Source organism: Diceros bicornis, chromosome 35, assembly GCF_020826845.1.
Source record: "Diceros bicornis minor isolate mBicDic1 chromosome 35, mDicBic1.mat.cur, whole genome shotgun sequence".
Lineage (NCBI taxonomy): Eukaryota > Metazoa > Chordata > Mammalia > Perissodactyla > Rhinocerotidae > Diceros > Diceros bicornis.
Genome location: NC_080774.1, coordinates 13,562,892 through 13,582,894, shown reverse-complemented (window position 1 = coordinate 13,582,894; position 20,003 = coordinate 13,562,892). Strand labels below are relative to the sequence as shown.

The 20,003-nt window shown below is 34.3% G+C and overlaps 1 protein-coding gene across 3 annotated transcripts in view; it reads left to right on the top strand.

The window, feature by feature from the left end:
* The window catches only part of MED13L (mediator complex subunit 13L), a 298,445-nt gene that overhangs the window by 129,239 nt on the left and 149,203 nt on the right, over positions 1-20,003 (top strand). The gene's annotated exons all lie outside the window — the stretch shown is intronic.

Below are 20,003 nucleotides of genomic sequence, written 5' to 3'. Positions count from 1 at the left end.
AAGGTAAAGTGCTATGTTTTATGGGTGCACCTTGGGAATTTGAAAATAAAGGCTGCTCATCTAGTAAAGAAGAGAGAGAAGAGGGCCGGCCCTGTGGCTTAGTGGTTAAGTGAGCGCGCTCCACTGCTGGCGACCCGGGTTCGGATCCCGGGCTCGCACCGACGCGCTGCTTCTCCGGCCATGCTGAGGCCGCGTCCCACATACAGCAACTAGAAGGATGTGCAGCTATGACACACAACTATCTACTGGGGCTTTGGGGGGAAAAATAAATAAATAAAATCTTTAAAAAAAAAAAAAAAAAAAGAGAAGTGTAGGAAGAAGAAGGAAAACTCTGGGGCCTGCCAGAAATTTGTTCTGGTTTTGTTCAATAGTGCTAATGGCTTCTACTAGTTTGGGGAAATTTTGCCCCTTCACTCATGTTCCTTCTGTTACATTACCAAAGTTTCTTCTCTTTATGCCTATATTGTCATTAGTAAATCAAATTTTTTCATAGTTTTCAAGAATTTCTAGTTTTAATTTTTCCTAATCAAAGAATTACAACTGTGCAGCAAGTAATGTTGAGTTCGTTTCCGCCAGTTAGTCTGTGTTTCCCCCCGTCCCTCTTTTCACCCACCTTGTAGCTCAGGATTGGCAAATAGTGAAATTGCAAAAAGAGCAGACAGAAAGAAATGAGAAGAAAGAGAACTGTATTTCCACGTACAAATAGCATACTTAATTTGATTATAGGACTTTTACTCCAAGTGCTAATACTGTGTAGTAGCCTAAAATAATATTTTGAAAGAGATTTTGTGCTTTAGACTTTGAGAATAACATTACATTATAGTTGCTGCAAAAATGATAAACTAATCCTCTCCCCAGTACCTTGAGTAAATTTGGCAGGTTCCAGAGACGTGTAAGTAAAAGAACATGACCAAACTTAATTTGGTACTGATATTTCTAAAATGTGATTGCTTTGGGATTTTGAGTGTATACATGCACATGCACTTATGTGTATATGCAAAAATATGAAAAAAAATTTTTAACCAGAACCTAAAACCTAGAGAGTTTAATCTCTAAGCATCTGTTAAACTTGACAGTTCTGTAAATCAGTGCCCAGCATAATGTGGAGTTTATTTGATGAGGATTTGTGAAGGAAGTATCATCAGTATCATTTGTACACAGTATTGTAGCAGAGCTATGAATTTTTTTCTATTTTGCAGAGAGAATTAAGTACACTTTTTATGTTGGTTAGTGAAAGTTGCCTTTCCACCTTCCCTCTGCAACCTGGTGAACAGTTTACCCACTGAATCTTTAGATGGCTTTTCCTCTTTTTAGTAATATGTGCTAAGCTGGTCCACATGATATAGATTATGTCTGATTATTTTCTGTATAATTTCCATAAATAAACACTCTTTTCCTTATACTCTCTCCCTCCCCTCCAAAATAAACATTAGAATTGGAAGAGTGCAATTTTGGACTGTCTTCTCCAGTGTTTCTCAACTAGGGATGTGGTGGGGAGTCGGGGTGGGGATTTTGTCCCCCAGGGGACATTTGGCAGCGTTTGGGTACATTTTTTGGTTGTCACCACTAAGGGTAGGGTGCTACTGGCATCTAATGGGTAGAGGCCAGGGCTGCTGCTAAATATCCTATAATGCACAAGCCAGCCCACTGCAACAAAGAATTGTTTCACCCAAAATGTCAGTATCGCCCAGGTTGTGGAAGCTGAAAACCAAGCCCACAATGGATACTTTTTCTATGTATATTTATAGTTAACCTGGTCATGAAACGCTTATAAGACCTTTGAGCAATATATATTTTTCATGTGTTTTTAATTGAAAAATGCCACTTTAGATATAAGATATATTTGTTCTTTCCTGTTTTTCTATTTAGTTCTTATCTTGCCCAGTTTTTAATTTCTTTCTTTCTTCAAAGTGGCATAGATACTTGCAGAAAGCTTACATTGTACGATAATCCACATATATTCAACACCTACAGACTGTCAAAGGACTGCATACAGCTACTTACGGGATGCCAGGATTGCTTGCATTGTCTGTTGTAGGACTTCTGTAGTCACTAAATTATCAGTCCCCATACAGTGCGTTACAGGAAGTTGGCAGATACAATGATCCATCTGTTATCACACCCATCAAATGCATTGGCTCAGAGGGAAACGGCTGCAGATTGGAGCTCAGTGTGTGCGAGAAGTAGTGAGATTCCAAGATGCTTATCATTCTTTCCAGATAGTCCTTTCTGGCCTTTTGATGAGCTTGACTTGCTCGTTTCTGAGACCGACTTTCAGTTTATGATATCATTACCTTTTCATTAATATTTTCAGAAAAACTGGACATGTTATCAAAGATATTTATTTTTCTGAGAATGAAGTTTCAGAACATCTCTCTTCCTCCCTAGGGAAATTCTTGGTCAGATTGTCATAGAAAATGAGCAGTGGAAAATTGAAACTGTACAATCTGGAGAGTTTTATTTTTAAAATAGTTGTTCTTAACCTGAACTAAAGTAAAGCAAGTGTAAAACATTTTTGTGTTATTCCAATGTGGCCAAGAATTTTTTTTTCTTAAATTTATGCATGTATGATCACCTTCAAAGAAGGAGGCTGTGATTTTCATAGTTAATAAGAAATGTTTAGACAGTTTCTTGTGTGTTTAAGAAACCTGTTTGTTTCCTTGAAAGTCATAGGTATTTATGAAACCAAGATCATGTATGAACTCTGAGATCTTTTAGACAAAAGCCTTGATGCTGTGCTTCATGATGCTTTGAAGTTTTGGTGACTACCCTAGACGTAAATGGGCATGTGCTTGATGCTTCCTATCTTATGAATAGTCTTATTGATACAGAGTTTCTCCCTTGGCAAGGCATGATGTTTGGTTTGGGGAGACAAAAATCCACTTCCAAATTACTGTATGTGTATTATATGTCTTTGACTTAATTTAAGTTCACCTTCAAAACGGCAAAATGGTTAGAGAAAAAATTAAATAGAACAGCCTATAACTAACTGATCACAAGTTAGAAGAGGCCTTGCTATTTCCAGACCGAAGGATACAAAATGAGTATGAATAGTGAATAGTTGTCTAGTTAATTTAAAAGAGCGATTGTGTTTCAGTTTCCTCTCTATTCACCTTCATTTTTAAGCATCTCTGCTGAAAATGGGATTTTTAGTAATCTAGCTCAAAGTATAATATTTGGGTTGTCCTCAAATAGGTAAAATACATCTTTTAAGTATTATCTCTCAAATTGAGAATTTATCATTGATTCTCATACATCCAAGTTAATTGTTAAAAGTTAACTTGATTAAAAACAATAAATTTAGTTTTAAAAATGTTTGAAAAAGAATGACAAAAATTTGGTGTTCATGAATAAATCAAATATAGTTGAGAATAATGATATTGAAGCTGATTTTTCAGGAAGAACATCATATAAAATTGCTGAAACTTATGTATTTTTCTATAGGAATTTTTTGCAGGGCCGGCCCCGTGGCGTAATGGTTAAGTGTGTGCGCTCTGCTGCTGGCGGCCCCGGGTTCGGAAGCCTGGGCGCGCTCCGACGCACCACTTGTCAGGCCATGCTGTGGCGGCATCCCACATAAAGTAGAGGAGGATTGGCATGGATGTTAGCTCGGGGCTGATCTTCCTCACAAAAAAAAAAAAAAGAAAAGAAAAGAAATGTTTTATATTTGCAGCCCCACCAAAGGAAAATAAAAGGTTCCTCTTAGCCTTTGTAGATGTGGCTTCAGATAACTATGTAGAGACCTTTGCCTCGCTGTTTGTAATAAACTGGAACAAGTAACACATTTATTTTATCTTAGTGTTTTACATACAGTTATATCAATACATAATATGAATTTAACCACTTAATGTCATTCCAAAATTATGTAATTTTATTTTTTTATTCCAAATTTGGTGAACATGTTTGATAGTCATTCGAAATTAGAGAGCATTGTGAATCTATAGTGAAGAAGAGGTCTCACAATAATAATAGTAATAATAACCTATAGAGTTGATAACGAGAATCAGTTATGCCTAGGAAAGACAAAGAGTTAATAATTCTATCTCTAAATGTTGCTTATTGGGATAGAAGTTTTATAATATAGAATTGTCTGATTTTAACACACAAAACTCGTAGGAGGCTCACTTCATGACAGTAACTGCTTTAAATTGTGACAGTTTATTGTCATTATTACAAAGCATTTTAATTTAATATAATTTTCTTGATTTTCCCCTCAAGAATCCTTATTAGTCATTCTACTCTTGCTCATTATCATAGGTTCAAATAAGATCTTTTTTTATCACAGCTTTCATTTATACGTGTTTCTATAGAAATGTTTTTGTGCTTTAATTATGACCCTATTTGGTTTCCATGGAAACAATATAAAATCACAACTCTTGAGAATGTGTACAACTTTGCTTAAATCATCAGTAGGGAAAAAGCTAAGCCTTTTATAGAAGTATCTATTTTGCTGTTTTGCATAGTGTCAGAATCCTTAGACTCATACTATACCATGTTGCCATGTCATGTATAATTCCCTTGTCTGAAAAGTTGAATAGGGCCGGCCCCATGGCTTAGCGGTTAAGTGCGTGCGCTCCGCTTCTTGTGGCCCGGGTTCAGATCCCGGGTGCGCACTGGCGCACTGACGCACTGCTTCTCCGACCATGCTGAGGCCGCGTCCCACATGCAGCAACTAGAAGGATGTGCAGCTATGACATACAACTATCTACTGGGGCTTAGGGGGGAAAAAAAAATAAATAAATAAATCTTTGAAAAGTTGAATAACATTAAATTGTATTTGGGCGGCAAGTTGCCTTTTGCTCCACTTTGAATGTTTTTTTTGAGTTAACAGTCTTTTTTCTTTGTGGAAGGTTCTGTGCAGTGTGATAAGCACATAAGTATTGACATGCCCCTTGTGCATTGGAGGTGACATTCTGTGTGGATGAAAGACAGGTCATAAATAAATGAGTAATTTCATATGATCATGTACTACAAAGCAATTGATGAGAAAGTGAGTGACTGGGAACGGACTACTTTAGATAAGGGGATTAAGTTAGGGAATGCCTCTGGGAGGAGATGACATTGAAGTGGAGACCTGAATAAGCCAGCTAGACATAGGGAAAAGTAAGGGCAAAAGCCTTGAGCTCACTTTGTTGGAGAAACAGACAGAAGGCCAGTGCTGTTGAAACTGGTAAACCAATGGGAGATGGAAGAGATAGCTAGAGATGAGATCAGGTGGGACCTTGTAGGCCATAGTAAGGAGCTTAAATAGATTATTAATGCCATTTGAAGCCCTAGGAGTAGGATTTTAAGCAGAATGTTGTGGTGTGATTTAAGTTTTGAAAAGATCACTTTGGCTCTCTCATGGAGAATGGACTTGGGGTGCCCTGAGTGAAAGCAGTGAGAGCAGTTCAAAAGCTTCTGCTTCCTGCTGCGGCTGGATTGTAAAAGAAACTTAACAGCGATATCTGTACTTTACAGAGTGTTAGTGTATCTTCTGTCCAGACAACATCTGTTCAGTGTTTACTGCATTTTGTGTTTAGGCTATTTTTTTAAATTATCTGATAAACATTTGAATTGCTAAGTCATTCTTAGGGATAATATTGCCTTTGAGTATATACATATTTTAATTAGAGTATTCACTGTTATTTTAAGGGCTATGTACAGGTACTTATATTTAAAATGTAGTATAAAAAGTTTGGGTAAAAATTTGTAGCAATTATTATAGTTTTTGTATTCCATTACCAGGTATTTGAACATGCATCTTAAAAGTTGTGATCATAGTATATATACAATTGAATTTCAATCTTGTTTTATTCCATATGTATTTTTTGTTTTTGAAGCCTAGTTGAAAACAGGCTTTAAAATTCTTTGCTGTAATAGAGAATTGCATGCAAAATAAATGAATTATTATACAACAAACATCTAATATATAGCTCCCAAGAAATATTACAGGCACCACAGAAGCTTCCTGAGTTACTTCTTTACTATCAGTATTCTTTCCTTTTCCCTTAAGTGGTAAATGCTAATTAAAGTAACTTTTAATTGTACTTTATAATAGCTGGTTTTTAAACTGTGGAAAGGAGAATCAACATAGGCAAACACTAGTTAACAAAGTAAGTGTTAATACTGTGTGTTCCAAAAGGTCATTTGTAAGTTAATTATTTGGAAAATACGTATTTTTTTCCCCCCACAAAAAACCTATTCTAACTGGTGGATAAATTCTAAGGTAGCCTATAAAAATCTGATTTAACCTGTAATGCTTGCCTTTATTGTTGGTTTGGGTTTTGGGTTTTGTAATGAGAACGAGTGGTTTGGCCAGGAATTGACTCTCTAAATATATGAAATCCTCACAATCTATCTTGGAAGACTTCCCCACATTCTAGTGCACCTCATTAGAATCATGCAATTACAGAGCTGGAAAGAATCTCAAAGAAAGTAGAGATAACTACAAAAGCAGCAGCAGAGCCGGGGAAGTGTTAGCGTTGAGGAGTGACCCAGGCTTTCTGGGTTTCTGGTCTTATTTACTCCTTTTCCTTTTCCAGTGGTTTGCAAGTTCTATCCTCTTTGCAAACTCTATGTATTTACTTTTGTTTTTAAATGAACCTTCTGAAGAACTCCATTATTTATAATGGCTAAAAGTACAACTGGATAAGACTGCAGGAATAGTATTTGAGATGTGGAGATGGAAAGGGCCAGAGACTTGCTGGGGCTCTTCCCTGGGACATGGTACTCCCAGGACCACAGGGAGAAAACCACGGCGCCATGCGCTGTGGCACCCCTCAGCCCTTCCCTACCCCAGATTGTGCCCTATCCGAAATTACTGGCTCACCTCACCCTCCAATCAAAATGCCATTCTGCCCAGTTTAGAAAGCAAATAGGATTGAACTCATTCACACTACTGAATAAACAACTGATCTTCATTTCCCAAAGCACTTGCAGTGTTCGTAATTGAATCATGTTCCTGAAAGGAATCATGCAGTGTTGAAACACCTACATGAAGTAAAAGTGTTGGCAGTGTTGGAATATTTAGGTCATTTATAAATTTTTTGCTTTTGAGTTAAAAACTGCTAGCTTGTTACAGTTTTGGATAAAGACTTTTTTCTGGATATGTTTCAATTTAAAGTTTTGAGAAGCTTTACTGCTTTCCATTAGCTTGTGTTTGAATTAAAAAGCATAAATTAATTTTGAAGACTTGAGGGGAGAATTATACATTCTTGCTTTTAAAAGTGAAGAATATTAATTTGTGCTTCTTCTAAGAGCCAGATTAATATATTGGAAATTCATATGTAAACCAAGTAGTCATTTATTAATGCTCTGATTACTAAGAATTCATTTAAACTGAATTTTTTTAAATAATACTTTTTTGTGGTGACATGTTTGATATTGATGATTAATTTTGGGTTTTCCAAAGAGGAGACGGGCAGAAAAAGCTTATAGAAGTAATTTGATTAGTTTTGGAGGAGTCATGCTTTTATACAGTACAAAAGACTAGAATAAGACAGAGGAGACTTGGGCACTTATAGAGTAGAAACTCTATAGATGTTATCGTCTATGATAAGACTTGTTGTTTTATTCCAGACAAAATTTTAAACTTGTCCAATTCTAATATAGTGTGGTGCATATCAGATTTGTCTTCAAAACACACTGTATTTAAATGCGCTTTAGCGCTCAGTGGTCTGCTTATACACACATTAAAGATAGGCTGCAGATTTCCTAGTTTCTAACCTGGTGTGGTAGCACAGGTCAGAAACTCTAAAATATGTTAGCTAAAAGTTGCTCAAGCATTTTACTGTTTTACAAAAACTTGTTTGCGCTTTGAAACCGTTTTTAAAAAAGCTGTTTTAGGTCTCAAAATTTTGTGGACTAGACTTAACTTTTTCTATTATTTGCTTATCTTTGGTTCTTTACTGTTTTGACAAATTTTCACATGTACAAATTGTTTTGCTAGGTTTGTAGCACATTCTTAGTGTAAAAGATAGTGATGTTATAGAAAGCTTAAAAAAGAGACACTGTTTTTAAAAAAAAATGTTTAATTATACAGAGTCTGCTAACCTTGAAAAAATACTTTCCAATATTTTGGGTTAGCTATAATCTTTCAATTCCTGGCTAATGTGTATTTCCTGTCAACTACCAACCCCCCCATAAACAATAACCCAAGCAACGCATACACATGAACTCACAGAAGACTGCGACTGTGTGGGTGTGTAGAGTGGTTCACTTTTCAAAATCCCATAAGAAAATTGACTTTATGTGTTGTCAGTATCATGTGGCTTATGACTTTTTTCCACTTTAAATTAGGGCGTTTATATTTAAAATTCATACCTTCGGCACATGCAGTGATTGATGGAAGCTGGGTGAAATGATAGACTGATATAAAATAATTATTCTACATTCCTATTTTTAATCAAAATTACATTTTTTTTACTGTTTTACTTAAAATAGAAAGCAGGTTTTCTCTTTTAGCCTAGCATTTTATATAAAGGAAAACAAATTATTTTGTAGTAAAAGTAAAATCATGGAAAAAGAGAAGGGGATTAATACTGCTATTGAACATTGTAGTTCTATGATGAGTGAAGTGGAAAGAAGGTAGGTCAACAATAATTATAGTTAAAATGACAAAACAATTCTGTAATTTTTATCTCTAAAGAACTGGACGTGTAGAATGGGATTGCTTAATAAGAGTCTGTTCTGTTTGCCATAGACTGTCTAGCTTAAGTACAAGCCGAGGTACCCATCAGTTCTTGAGGATATGGCACTGAGCCTGGTCTGGAGAAACGTTTGTGTATGAAGTCTTCATAGTAGTCATCTTCTCTCTCTTTTGGGCAGATGTTATTTTTGCTACATTTGCTATTTTAACCTGTCAGTTAAAAAATAATTACTATGTCAGTATGGCTGGCGGCTCATATAGGAAAAATATGCTGTCTCTTAATCAAAGGTGATTACAGTTTTTTCCTGTCTATAAATGTGCTTGTTGTGTAACGAGAATGCATTAGTCTCAGGCTGATGTACGAAGTGAAAGGCAGCAAGAAGCAGCACCATTGTTATCACTCCAGGCGTGTCTAATGAATCGTGTTTCCATGTTCTCTCGGTCACGCCGTAGAGTGCCCTCAGCCAGGCTAAGCCTCCTGTAAAATGCTCTTTAAGATTATTGTAGCAAGAAATGTGGATGAGTGGGGGTGGGGAGAGAATGCGAACGAGACAGCTGCATTTCAAACAGTTACAGCTGCAAGGATTACTCACTGTAATAGCAGTGACAGACAACTGTTTGAGCTTTAGTGTAAAAGGCAATTTGGGGACTTGCCCTGTCAAAATTTTAGTAGCAATCTGGTGTGTGTGTGTGTGTGTGTGTGTGTGTGTGTGTGTGTGTGTATTTCAAATCAGGTTGTGTCTGAAGAGTGGGAGGAAATATTTTTAATTTTTACTGCTGAATTGTGCCAATGTTGAAATAAATCAGTAGTTGAGACATTTTGATTAAAGTCATTGTCTTAGAGGAAGTTTATAAAATGTTTATTTTGTAGTATTGGTGGATTTAAATATAAATGTTCTAAAGAACCACATATCTGGTTTTCTTTCTCAAAATTTAGTTTTATCTTATAGTGATTCCTATCCTAAGAATGTTGATCTTTTTTGTAATTTCTGAGCAAGTAGCTTTTTTTCTTTTTTAAGTATGTGGCTGTTTAATAAATAATAGTAGCCTTATTTAAAAAAATCTATTTCAGATATGATGTATGCTTATAAAGGTAATGCATGTTCATTGAAGAAAATCTGGAGAATACACAAACAGGTGAAGAAAATAATTTTTCTCACAAACAAAGATAATTTTGATGGCTGTCTTTCTAGGCTTTTGTCTATGCATATTATAGAACAAAATTAAGAGCATATTAGTAACTTTAAAGGGTAAAAAAGTAATAATTATTTAAAAATCTTTCAAAGAGTAGCAAATGGGGGAAAGTTTGGTTCTTAGAAGTCAGGAACAGCTATTGGGCAAAATTCTTTTTCACTATGTAGCTATTAAAGTAACATTGTAGCCTGACTGTTTTCTGTAGCAATTGTCTTTTGAAAGTCTTGTTCAATTTATCTAGAAATTTAGTTTTATGGTCTCCTTCAATTTAAAGTTTAGTGACTTATATGGAGTCCTGTGATCCATTGAAATGCTAACTTGGGTCATGTCTTAACTGCTACAGTGCTGTGTAGAAACCGTCATTAAAATTCTGGTTATCCTGCAACTGGCAGAGAACTCATGCTGTTAGAGATTCCTCAGTAAGACATTATACTGTTAAAATTTTGAATCACAACTGTGCTTCTATCTGACGAATATTATCAGTGTTCATAATCATTTAATGTTCCAAATAGGTCAAAACAAATGGAGCATTTTGATATATATCTTCTATCGCTAATTCTTATTTGATTGATGAATTGACACTAGGAAAGTTAAAATCCATTTTCAACATAGATTTGTTAAGTGATACCAAATATTCTACACCCATGAGCAATTCAAAGAAATCAGAGCTCTAAGTGGGTTGAATTTGATATAAGTAATAAGTCCATTTAGTTATTAATGACTTCAAATATAGACTTTACAAGGCAATCCATGGCAGCATAACTGTGATCAATCAATAGTGTTGTATGTAATTGGATTTTTTATGGGTAAAATGCAATATTTCACAATGTAGCATTATGCTACTTTGTTACTCAGTTTTTTAAAGTCAATTTTAAGAAAGCAGATGTAGAAATCAAAATTCTCTATATATTTAAAGTATTTCATTTGATGCCACCCATAAAATTAAATTGGTAAATGTTTTCTTATTATAATGTCTGCTTAGTGCAATTCTTAGGTAGTAGATTTAGTAATTTGCAACAATTAAAAAAAAAAACTAGTGTGCTTTATGTATTGCAGATAGAGGTTGAAAACAAAGGCAGTGGGGCAGATTATAAACCCTGGATTCAGAGCTGTGCTATCTTTAGCAGTTTGTCATTGAAATCTAACTGGGAAGTAATCTTCTTGTTTCATGTGTCTTGCTTTAATCTATTTGTATTTCTGGAGTTTGGAGCAAAATTTGATTTTCAGTAATTTTAATGGCTGGATAAAGAATGCCATCCCTGAAAATGCCCCTCCCCCATCCAGTATTTGCAATGGCCAATGTGGTTACTGAACTCAATGTTCTGGATAATAGGTTTCATTAGTTTTGATGCCTGAGGTAAAAAAGCAGTAGGTGGGAGTAAGAAGTGTTTTTGATGTCTAGACATTCATTTCAGCTGTTGCTGCAATATGATACATTAAAAGGAAATATGTATCATAGCTCAGAGGAAATATGTATTCTTTGAAAGTAATTTTACTTTTAAACTGTGTAAGGCAGAGTGACCTGAATTCTAAAAGCATGAGCTTGAATTTCTTCAAGGTTTCACAATCTTTATGCTCCTCCCTACCCTATTCCATTCTCCCTCCTCCCATTTTTTCCCCTTCAAGTAAAGTATGTCAGTTTCATTTGTCAAATTGGAAGGGATATCATACTTTCGAAGATCTCTGCTGGGAAACACAAAATCATTGAAGTATATGCTACTTTGATATTTTGCCATATCGACTTTTTTCCTGAACCTTTTATAGGGTTTTTCTTTCAAAGAAGCTTATTAATTCTGCAAGGAGCCATGTTTTGCAAAGTTGAAAGAAGTTATATTACAATTTGTGAGGATTTTGGAAAATTTTTGGGGCACTAAGCAGTAATTACTGCTACTTAAAATTTCCTTTCTAAAACACTGTCTTCTGCTAAAAAAATCCATTTATATAGTACTTTTGCAGTTTAAATATTTGATTATGAGGATTACTATATTTAAAAAGGTTGAATAACAGCAATTTAAATAAATTCTGATTATAGCTTTATAATTTGTGAGATAAGTTTAGTGCCAAGATAGTTGTTCTTTGTAAATAGGCAGCTGTAGTAGGGCTTAGTTTTATTTTTCAGTTTTAGTCTGGCTGTAATAGACCACATAACAGCAGGGGAATGTTTTAATTTAGGAATTCTTTGTTTTGGTTGATTGTTGCCGCTCACTTATTTTATGTACATTTTAGGTCTCTTGGTGCTTTCTTATCTGAAGCTGTTAACAAAGTTTTAGAAAAATGCTTCCATTATACTTTTTAGATTTATAAATATAGTTTATAGAGATAGTCTTACTACTTTATATTCTTAAGGAATTAATAAGCATTTAAATTGAAACCTGAAAGATCAAAAAAATAAGAAAGGCTTTTAAAATTTATTTTATTTTTTATAAAGATGGAGACTGTATACCCTGGGGAGATTGTAGCTTTCATAAAGATAGAGGACAGCACCTGCAGGCCTTCTTACAAACCTCTTGGCAGGTCCTTTTCTTCTCAGTCCTCTTTGGAAGGAAGATAGAGAATGAAGTTGTAAATGCATCTCATGTCATTTGCAGAAACTTAACCTAGACTAACTACTCTCAGGCTGCCCCAAAAAAGGATGCTTTCTGAAGAATCTCAGTGTCAAGCAAATGAAGTGTTGGTTTAATTTTACCTTGGGAGGAAGGTGTTTCAGATAAATTAGTTTAAAAAGCTATTATGTGATTTTCTCTGACTTTACCATGGAGTCGTACAAATAGATTGCAGAAGCAATTTCAATTTTGTTTAACCTTTGAAAAAGTTCCTTGCAGCTATTTAGAAAACATTAATTCAAGGTACAAATTGTGGATCCAAAGGGAAATTTAACTTTAGTGTTGAAAGTTGCCTTTCTAGCCAGTACTAAGAATAAAAAGGAAGTGGGTTAACTTAACACTAACCCTATGGAGTAGTGTGGTATATTGGAAAGAGCATGGGCATTAGAGTCAGAAAACTGGGATTTGATTCATATCTTTGCCACTAATCCTCTTAACTGGATATAAAGGGATTTTAGATTGAAGCTAATTCCAATGAAATTTGAAAGGTATGTGCACATAGTATCAGGTCAACCCAACACATGTTTATAAATATCTGAAATGTCCTGGTCACTGCAGCTATGAAAATAAATTGCTTCCCCTTGGGGAGTTTAATTAATGGAATAAATCGTATATTTACCATTTATAAAAGTAGATATAAAATACTTTTGATCCTCTTAGCTACTGAGTATAGCTATGTTTGACTCTAGATTCTTGAACTTATTAGTTATGTGACCTTGGGCAAGTGTAAAAGTTTTTAGGCCTTAGTTTTCTCATTTATAAAATGGAGATTAGAATAAATTGTATCGGTCAGAGATCTTAGTTGCAAACTAAGAAAAGGAATTTACGAAAAGAATATCGAGTGTTCACAGTACTTGGCACTTTTAGGATCAGTGCTGCAGAATTCGTTTGATGAGAAAACTAGTAGTATCACCACCAAGCATTAGATGCTGCAGTACCTCTGTTACTTTAGCACCAGAAACTTGATCTTGCAGCCTCTATTTCCAGTGCTGACAGAAAGATCTCTCCTTCCACTTGCTTTTGTGTCGCTAGATACAGAGTCAAAGGTGTGGTACAGGAGCATCTAGCGGAGTTTAGGATATATATCTTTGTCCATGTTGTAGGAGAGGATGGAAAAGAGAATCAGTATTTTCAGCTGCTGTTAGGGGTGACCATCTTTGACTCCAACCAGAGCTGATGAAATAGGCAATTTCCAGTGATCGAAGAAATGAGATGCTGAGTGGCAAGAGTGAATGCCACGTGTCCTTTACTCCTTTTCATAGTGTTGTGGTGAAAAGTACACCCCCCCCAACTCATTTATATTTAGTGTGTGGTTCAAAGCTTGGCACATAGAATAAAGCCTCAGAAAATGAGAAAGATTGTTTTCTGGATAGAAAATCAACCTTGACTATTAGTTACTTTATTTTATTATTTTAAAATGAAAGACTGTTTATGTTTGATAGCTGTTCGGCAAAGTATACTTCGGCAAAGTTTTCAAAGTAGTTTGTGTTTCACAGTGGTTTTGCAAATCTGTATTAGCTTTTGGAGAGCGTTCTTAATTTCTAGCCTGGTGTTTGAGGCATAACAGCCAAGAACTGTTGTCCAGTGAATGTTGGCCAAATATCTATTATTAGATTCCAAAAATGCCAGTCTAGATTTAACTTACTTTGGAATTTTTCAGATTCATTGAAACACACATCACTCTTGTATTTCTGGAAATTCTGTGCATGAAGTAGATAAGATATAAAATATGGTCTGACTTATGTTCCTTTCCATAAGTGTATTTGCTATATATAGACAGTAAATTAAAAGTGTTAGCAAATTAATGCATTATCCTGAAATTCATGGCCTAAATTGATAGTATTTATTAGAGTGGTTAATCTTTGATCACAGTTGTTGACTTCTGGTAAGTTATTGACTGCTCTTGAATCTTAATAGAATATGTAAGACTTATGAAATTTAAATGTTCTGATAAAGTCCAAACACTGTACCATTTTTAATTACCTTTGCTGACTTATACTTTAAATTTTACTGGTTAACTTGTAGGATAATTCATAAATTTCTGTTGTTTTTTAAGCTTTAGTGTATTTTCCTTAATCAAGAGCTTAATGTAGTTTTTTTCTTTATTACCTTCTTCCTTGTTTTCTATTAAGTTGGTGCCTAAACTTTTTTTTTTTTATTGGTTTATAACATTGTAAAAATTTCAGGTGTACATCATTGTACTTCTATTTCTGCATAGATTACATCATGTTCACCACCAAAATACTAATTACAACCCATCACCACACACATGTACCGAATTATCCCTTTCACCCTCCTCCCTCCCCCCTTCCCCTCTTTTAACCACCAATCCAATCTCTGTCCCTATGTGTTTGTTTATTGTTGTTATTATCTACTACTTAATGAAGGAAATCATACGGTATTTGACCTTCTCCCTCTGACTTATTTCACTTTGCATTATACCCTCAATGTCCATCCATGTTGTCACAAATGGCTGGATTTCATCGTTTGTTATGGCTGAGTAGTATTCCATTGTGTATATATACCACATCTTCTTTATCCATTTGTCCCTAAACTTTATATTAATTTATATAATACTATATATTTTTATAATATAAAGGAAGATATGAAAATTGCCATATAAAAGTATTATTAATAAAGATACTTTTTCAAATTTATTTAAAAACAAAAATATTTTAAGAAATATTGTATTTGTTATTTGTTATATTGTATTATTTACAGTATTTAATATGAAGTACATAATATAACTAATATTATATTTTGCTGTTGGGAAGGGCCCCTTGGGTCTGTAATCTCTTGTTGCTGAAACTGTTGTTTTTATTTATTTATTTTTTTTCTTTTAATAATTTATGGAAGAAGATTAACCAGACACCACATCCTTTGGATAAAAACAATCATGTTTAAGTGTACACACGTTTAGAGTAGGAGTCCTTTTGACTCACACCCTGTTCTCATTTTCAACACTAAAAATACAAAAATTCAATTTAATCATATTCATGATGGCTTAGGTCTGGAAACTTTGTCCAATATTAAAATAAGTTTATGTAAATAAGAACAGTAAAAGATTGAGAGTAAATTTTACTGTTTTTTAGTGTTTAGTTCTATGAGTTTTGGCAAGTGTACACAGTTTTGTAGCCACCACCACATTCAAGATATACAACAGTTCCATCAACCCCTAAATTTCCCATGTCCCTTTGTTATCAACTCTTCCCACCAGTCCTATCCCTGGAAACCATTGAGCAGTTTACATAACCTTAAGTTTGCCTTTGCAAGAATGTCATATAAATGAATCATACAGCATGTGGTTTTTGAGTGTAGCTTTTTTCACTTAGCATAATGACGTTTCATCCATGTTTTGAGTGTATCAGTAGTTCCTTTTATTTCTGAATGGTATCGCATTGTATGGATTTTCTACTGTTGGTCCTTTCCCCAGTTGAGGGACATTTGGGTGGTTTCTAGTTTTTGTCAATTATGATAAAAACAACTATAAACATTTGCTACAGTTTTTCATGTAAATATAAGTCCTTAACTCTACTTGAATATGTACCTAGGAGGGATATCGCTGGGCTGTATGGCCAGTGTATGGTTAACTTTAGAAAAAATTGCCAAAGTCAACTTTTCCAAAGTGGCTATACTGTTTTTGCATGCCCATCAGCAGTACATGACAGTTTTAGTTACTCTGTATGGTCAGTAGCACTTAATATTTTCAGTTTTTCTTTAAAGCTGTGCTAATGACTGATATCTCATTGTGATTTTAATCTGCATTTTTTTAATGACTAGTGATGTTTTGAGCATCTTTTCATGTTTTTATTTGCCCTTCATATATGTTCTTTGGTGAAATATCTGTTCAAATCTTTTGTTCATTTTCTAAATTTTTTTTGGTAGTGTTGAATTTTGAGATTTTTTTTTTTTTTTAAGAATAGCATATTGTGAATACAAGTCCTTGTTGGATATGTGATTTGTGCTTATCCCCTATCTGTGGCTTGTCTTTTCTATAGCTTAATGTAACTCTTCCAAACTTTTTAAAGAACAGAGTTCTTTATTTTGGTGAAGCTCTCTTTAACAGTTTTTCTTTATGGATCATGCTTTTGGTGTCATATCTAAGAAATTTTTACTGAACCTAAGCTTATAAAAGTTTCTCCTATGTTTTCAAAGTTTTATAATTTTAGGTTTTGCATTTTGTTCTATGATCCACTTTGAGTTAATTTTTCTATATGGTGTGAGGTAGGGTTTGAGGCTCATTTTTTTACATAGGGATATTCATCAATTCCAGCACCATTTGTTGGAAAGACTGTTCTTTCTCCACTGAATTGCCTTTGCACGTTTGTTGAAAATTAATTGACCATATATTTGTGAGTCTGTTTCTGGTCTCTCTATTCTGTTCTGTTGATCTGTATATCTGTCCTTACTCTAATACTATACTATGTTGTTTATTCTAGCTTTATAGTAAGTCTAAAAATCAGATGGTGTAAGTCTCCCAACTGTATTTTTCTTTTACAGCATTATTTTGGCTATTCTAGTTTCTTTGCTTTTTCATATAAGTATGTAGACTCAACTTCTCGATTTCTATAAAAAATCCTGCAGTGATTTTGATTGGAATTGAGTTGACTCTAGATTGGTTTGGAAAGAATTGACATCTTAATAATAATGATTTTTCTAGTCCACAATCAATATATACCTCTGCATTTATTTATGTCTTTTTGATTTCTTTCATCAGTATTGTAGTTTTCAGCATGTAGATCCTGCATATAATTTGTAAGATTTATATCCAAGGATTTCATGGTTTTTGGTGCTATTGTAGATGGTACTTAAAAAAATTTGATTTCTAAATGTTCATTCCAATATACAGAAATATGATTGTTTTGTGTCTGTTGACCTAGTATGCTGTGATCTACCTAAACTCAGTTTCAGTTCTAATAGTTTTTTTTGTTGATTCTTTAGGATTTGCTAATAGTCATGTCATCTGTGAATAAAGACAGTTTTATTTCTTCCATTCCAATTAGTATGCCTGGTATTTCTTTTCTTGCCTTATTGTACTGGCTAAGACCTCCACTGTAATGTGGAATAGGAGTGGTGGGTGCAGACTTTCTTGTCTTGTTCTTGATTTTAGGGGGAAAATATTCAGTCTTTTAACATTATGATGTTTGTCGTAGATTTTTTGTAATTAGTCTGTTAAGATTTTTTTCAAAGAGAAAAAATCAATTCTAAGACCTATTTTAAAATTATTGAAATCAGAGTAAAATCATAATGGTATCTTAAAATTGTGATGCATGTAGTTGGCATTGCCTTTGCGTGCTCGGACTTGTTTAGTATTCCACAGTGCATGAAGGGACTGCTATAACCCTTCAACATTTCAGTTAACAAAGTATTTGAGGACCATTTGAGGAAGAAATAAAGAGTTGTGGTTGTCTGAGAACTTTCCTTTGGTATGTTCTGTTAAGGTCAAAGTAGCACTAGCATGAAAAAACGATATCATGAGGAAGCAATTAGACGTGAATGTGAGGTATTCTGTAAGACAACTAACCTAGTTTCTTTAATAACTTATTGGCATGTTTGAAAAAAGGAGATGAGCTGTTGTAGACTAAGGAGACTTAAGATAGAGAACTTGAGAGGCAATTGATAGACCTTGTTTAGATTCTGATTTGATGTATACTGAAGTACTTAGCAGTGGGATTTGTTTTAAAGTATATCAAGAAAAATAAAAAGAAAGACGAAAAGAAAGCAGGGTGGTTGGAGCAGATGACACAGTGTTGATAATTTGGTTTAGGAATTTATTGGAGCTTGTTATTCTATTTTAAAGTATGTTTGAATATTTTAATTATAAAAAGTTTTTTAAAAATGTGCAGAATAGGTGTTACCAACTTGGAAAAAATCTTGAAGAGTGGGACACTCTTTTAACAAATACTGCATCACCAACACTCTTTATGGCACAAAAGACTATTATGTAGAAAAACACTGACACCAGTGACTGAGTTGAAGAGTGATTCAGAAGAGTTGGACTTTGAATGTTGATGAAGTTTTAAGAATTTTTAACTTATTTTTTTTTGCTTGTATTATCCATTTTATGTATGTACAATAATGATATTTGAAAAAAAATGTCTCAATAAATCTAAAGGAGCTCTTTAAATAATTGCAAATTAAAAATCCTAAGTGGTAAGAGCCATGTTATAGTTGAGTTGGCAGCTCCCCCCCTCCCCCCATTCCTCCACTCCCAGTGATATATAAAATAATGGTGCATCTTAAAATTGATGGTGTCTTAGAGTCACTGAAACGTATTAGGAAAGAAAAGCAAATTAATATGGGGTGTTCCTTTTATTGAAATGTTAGCTTTCTTTTTCACTCAGGAAAAGCTCTACCCAGAAGGTAAATGTGTGAGAATGGAGATTCATGACACCTCCAGAGGGTTGTAGAAAACTTTTGGATGTTTTGTCTTGAACAGAGACAGTCTGTTGCTAGCAGGAGTATTTGTTTATTTGCTATACTTTATTTCTATTTCTCTAGTTATAAATAACATAAAATGTTTCTGACAGAGGTTGCTTTGGGAAAATTTTGTAAATCATGATTAACCACATAAGCAGGAAAATAAAGTTATCTGACTTACCAAGAAAAAAATATTTATCCAGTTTTATCATTTAAAGAAAGTCCTGTAGATAAAACCCATGAATGTTAATACACTTTTCAAATTCTATCTGATTGGAGAATGTGGAGATACATTTTGAGATGTCAGTTGGTATGGTAAGAGCATTAAAAATGAATTGTGGATTTAACATGTTTTAATTCTCAGTCAAAATTTTCTCTGGTGAGTGCTTATGTCAAGATAACGAGTAAAAGGGAGAGGAAATTTTCTTCTGCAAATGCTGTTTTCATCCTTCCAATTTTTTGCTATCTTGAAGTAATATAATTTAAAAGAAAATTACCTACCTACCCATCTAGGGTGTTATATATCTTTTTATATACGAAAAGAATGTTAGGAATGCATGGAACATTGTTAGTCTGTTGGGTTCTCTTGGTGTTAGAGTTACTTGTGGCTCAGTGTTATAACATATTTCAAAGGCAAATACACTATTTCCCAAAATGTCAAACATTAATGAAATTATGAGTTAAGGAAATAAATTTGATGTTATATTAAGATTTAATTTCCTGACATTTTCCCTGAAATCATGTCGTTAAAATCCTATTCAGATACCGTCTACAAAACACTTAAAGAAATTTTTGTAACTCTGACGTTTTTGGATATTTTTCCTTTTGATTTTCCCTCTGAAAATACATATGATAACTTGAATGTTAATTTGTGACATTTTTGTTACCTTTAAATAGAACTTTAAAAAAATTAGTCTTGGGGCCGGCCCTGTGGCATAGTGGTTAAGTGCACCTGCTCCGCTGCTGGCGGCCTGGGTTCGGATCCCGGGCACGCACCGACGCACCGCTTGTCAGGCCATGCTGTGGTGGTGTCCCACGTAAAGTGGAGGAAGATGGGTATGGATGTTAGCCCAGGGCCAGTCTCCGTCAGAAAAAAGAGGAGGATTGGCATGGATGTTAGCTCAGGGCTGATCTTCCTCACAAAAGAAAAAAAAAAT